At 34.5% G+C, this 4,592-nt stretch overlaps 1 long non-coding RNA gene across 1 annotated transcript in view; it reads right to left on the reverse strand.

Annotated features, from left to right (window-relative positions):
- Positions 1 to 551: 551 nt before the first annotated feature.
- The window catches only part of LOC111088166, a 7,249-nt gene continuing 3,208 nt past the window's right edge, over positions 552 to 4,592 (reverse strand). Inside the window, exons 2-3 of the long non-coding RNA XR_002612771.1 lie at positions 2,441 to 2,491; positions 552 to 796 (exon numbers count right to left, since the gene is read on the reverse strand). This is a non-coding gene — a long non-coding RNA (uncharacterized LOC111088166). The remainder of the gene's footprint in view (positions 797 to 2,440; positions 2,492 to 4,592) is intronic.

Raw genomic sequence — 4,592 nt, forward strand, 5'->3', positions numbered from 1 at the left:
CTATATCCATAAGGTTATTAGTGAACCCGAGGATATCACACCTTCAAGAACAAGTATATAGCGATTGTTTCGTGTTTCAAGGTGTTAACCTGTGGTCGTTTAGTGATAAATTCTTTCTCTGGAACTTTAAATGTTGTTTAAAGTTACTTTAATCAAATACATTGAAATATAACATCCACATTATTCAATACGTATATCTAATACATATTAATAGAAATAAATAAATAAATACAATAAATAAATAAATATAATGTGAATAAAGACTTACGAAAATATAACACTAAAGTTAAGACTTCGTTCTTTTACAATTTAGGGATACTAATGGGACAAAGTTTGAAATCAATTTGATCATATAAACATTTTGAAATTATTTTGGCTATACAATAAAAATAAATTGGTTAAAACAGATATCTTTGCAGATTTTCTCACAACTGATTACTGTTGTCAATGTATGTTTATATACAAAATAGACGTAACATTTATTTCACGTTTAATTTGTAGTCCAGAAACTTGTTACACCAATCATAAATATCATTTTTTCCATTGCAACACTTAGTATACACCTTTGGGTTATCAACAGTTTTGGCACACCGCTCACAAAGGTCGCGGTGGTCACTTTTTTTGGTACACATGCTACTACTGACTCGACGAGGATTGTTGAGCTTCGGAGAAGTGATTTCTTCATAAGCATATTCCATGGAATCTAAACTAGGCCGAGTCTCTGATATCGATAGAGTCAGCATTAGTGTAAAAAGAAAGAGTAGACAAACTGCTGGGACCCTCATTTCTGGTATATCTGAAATAAAATAAAAACACACAAGTAAGAACATGAGCCATTTATATTGATTACATTAGTTTTAGTTAAAATAAATGTACAACTGATTTAAAAAACAATAACTACCAAAATGATTAGATAAATGAAAATATTTGTGACCAAAATCATTAATCCTATAGCGCACAACAGAATAAATACAGGATTTAGAAGAAGGTGGGTTGACTGACCGCTCGCCACAAACATAACGTTAAACGAAGAAGAAAAAATCCAGAGGAAGATGGCTTTCAACTGAAAATACAAATAAGCTATCTGGTCACCAAGAAGTAGTGTTTAAACTAGACGCTGACACAATTATCAAACCTTGTAAAGTTTAGTTCTTGTATAACAGTGTTTTAGTATTCAGAATATTCAATACATATTTTTATATAAAGCTCATTTTTGTAAATAATAAAGTGCTGTTCTTTATTTCAGTGAAGCGCGTCTAGGTAACACTATGTGTCAGTTGGTGTTTTTGCTACTTGAGACAGCTCAGCTCTAAGCTACAACAACATCCAATCTGAAAGAAAACAAGTGCGATTATTGGATGTCTTATGCTTGTTTCCTTCCCAACTCGGGCCTAGCATGGTCTGGTGATTCAACTCGCAATCTGAGGGTCACTGTGGGGGCGTTATGATGTCACGATCAATATCACTATTCGTTGGTGAAAGAATAACCCAATAGTTGGCGGTGGGTGGTGTTGACTATCTGCCTTCCTTCTAGTCTTTCACTGCTAAATTAGAGACGATTAGCGCAGATAGCCCTCGTGTAGTTTGCGCGAAATTCAAAACAAACCCAACTTTTCCAAACCTAGCATGAAGGAGGAAAAGGTAGAATATCAAACCTGACCCTCCCGATAAATTCTAGCATGATTAGATATTGGTCAAGCGAAGGCTACTGAACGTAGACGTGCTATGACAGCACTATATACATATATCTAACTTAAGCAACCCAGATGAAAAATTTGGGACTAGCAACTCTTTCAGGTTATATAAATATTTTTTTTAGTTCTATCTGCCTCCTCCGCAGGGAATCGAGCTCCGGATTTTACTGTTGTAAGTCTGTTAACCTACCGCTGATCCACCGGAGGACCATAGGTATAGAGGGTAAGGAAGAATAATCATGTCTATTCCCTGCAAGTAAACTAATAATTTGACACTTCATTCTCGCAGGCTTACTGTTTTCCAACGCAAAACAGTACAACCCTATGGGTCTATAGCAAGTAGGTGTATAGCTCTTTGGTTGTACTGTTTTGGGTCTATGGGTCTATGGGTCTATAGCAAGTAGGTGTATAGCTCTTTGGTTGTACTGTTTTGGGTCTATGGGTCTATAGCAAGTAGGTGTATAGCTCTTTGGTTGTACTGTTTTGGGTCTATGGGTCTATAGCAAGTAGGTGTATAGCTCTTTCAGATTCCAGCATTTGGAAGATTTCAATATACTTTTGAAACTTTGTCTCACGTTTTCCAAGTACCCAGTAAGTAGCTGGTGTTTTTCTCTTCGTAAAACATGTAAAATACATAAATTTATTCGGTTTTAACATCTACGTTTTCGGCAGACACATAAATACCTAAGTTATCTCACTAATTCTTCTGCCAGACACAAACTAGAGAATATGAAACTACAACTTACTTTGATTTATTTTTACTGCTCTGAAGCTTGAAAAGACGAGATGTTGGGATTCTGTGATAAAAGAAACATACATCAGTACTCTCTTCATCAAATATACGATCTTTATATCTTCGTAACTATATATGTTCTCTATCTCCTAGTAACTCTTTCTAGGTTAAGTATACGGTATCTATATCCTAGCAACTGTTTCTAGGTTAATTATATGGTCTCTATATCCTAGTAACTGTTTCTAGGTCAAAATACCTAACCAAGGTTTCATGACTTCGTTGTCAACCATTGAACAGGAACTAACAACTCGTTTCTATGCTGTTTGTATTTCGACTCATCTCTACGTCAATTTTATTTTTGCACAGAGTCTGTCATTTGTTGTGGATATATAAATATACTGATATGGTAAAATACGAAGAAACAAAAATATGGAGCAGTATTATGTGCAAAAATATCGTAATTTATTTTAAGCAGTTATGAGATAAGTGTTAAAGCTTCCATTTCGAAAACTTACGAAAAGAACTATTAAATAGACATGTTTAAATGTATTTTTTTCAAACAATGTTGCACATCACATTGATATTAATGTGTTTTTTCCTTAAGTGGTTCTGACTGTTGGAATAAAGAACATTTTTGAAAGTAGACGTGTCTAGAGTAGAATACTAAGAATAATTCAGTCGTATTATGTTTTTCATTTAAATTGAAAATTAAATGCGTCCTACATAGAGGACGCTAAACATTCAACGTACATCCTGCATTCTTCAAAGGTTAGTTCAAGTTTTGACAACGCCATACATATAGGTCGACAGGCAACTGGGCTAACGTAATCAGTTTGTTAAAAATTCTGTCCGAAAATCACACATTACGTTTTAGAAAAATAAACATTATCATGAAGAAGAAGAAGCCTTCAAAAGTAATCTCATGAAGCATATAATACGAACACAGATGAGAAACCACACATTATGGAAACATTAAACTAACGTATATATCATAAACTTTAGTAAGATCTGGTACTTTATAATATAAGTATATAAATACACTACTTAGAGAGTATACATTATTGGACTCTCATTTAAAACATTGGTGAAATACATTATAGACTATTAGTTTATTCAATGAAACATTTTTAAATAACAAATAGACAAAAACAAGAGTTTAATCCAGTTAATTAGTTATAGAAGGAAAGAGTTTTCACTCAAAGACCACTAGTTATCGAGTTGCTCCATTAAAATACCACTAGTTATCGAGTTGCTCCATTAAAATACCACTAGTTATCGAGTTGCTCCATTAAAATACCACTAGTTATCGAGTTGCTCCATTAAAAGACCACTATTTATCGAGTTGATCCATTAAAAGACCACTAGTCATCGAGTTGCTCCACTAAAAGACCACTAGTAATCGAGTTGCTCCATTATAAGAGCACTTTTTAATGTAGCAACTCGATAACTAACTTGTGGTCTTTTAATGGATCAACTCGATAACTAGTGGTCTTTTAATGGAGCAACTCGATAACTAGTGGTCTTTTAATGGATCAACTCGATAACTAGTGGTCTTTTAATGGAGCAACTCGATAACTAGTGGTAACAAGTGGTCTTTTAATGTAGCAACTCGATAACTAGTGGTATTTTAGTGGAGCAACTCGATCGAGTTGCTCCACTAAAAGACCACTAGTTATCGAGTTGCTACATTAAAAGACCACCAGTTATCGAGTTGCTACATTAAAAGACCACTAGTTATCGAGTTGCTCCATTAAAAGACCACTAGTTATCGAGTTGCTCCACTAAAAGACCACTTGTTCGAGTTGCTCCACTAAAAGACCACTAGTTATCGAGTTGCTACATTAAAAGACCACCAGTTATCGAGTTGCTACATTAAAAAACCACTAGTTATCGAGTTGCTCCATTAAAAGACCACTAGTTATCGAGTTGATCCATTAAAAGACCACTAGTTATCGAGTTGCTCCAATAAATAGACCACTTGTTCGAGTTGCTCCATTAAAAGACCACTAGTTATCGAGTTGCTCCACTAAAATACCACTAGTTATCGAGTTGCTCATTAAAAGACCACCAGTTATCGAGTTGCTACATTAAAAGACCACTAGTTATCGAGTTGCTCCACTAAAATACCACTAGTTATCGAGTTGCTCCACTAAAATATCACTTGT

Source organism: Limulus polyphemus, unplaced genomic scaffold, assembly GCF_000517525.1.
Source record: "Limulus polyphemus unplaced genomic scaffold, Limulus_polyphemus-2.1.2 Scaffold3238, whole genome shotgun sequence".
Taxonomy (NCBI): domain Eukaryota; kingdom Metazoa; phylum Arthropoda; class Merostomata; order Xiphosura; family Limulidae; genus Limulus; species Limulus polyphemus.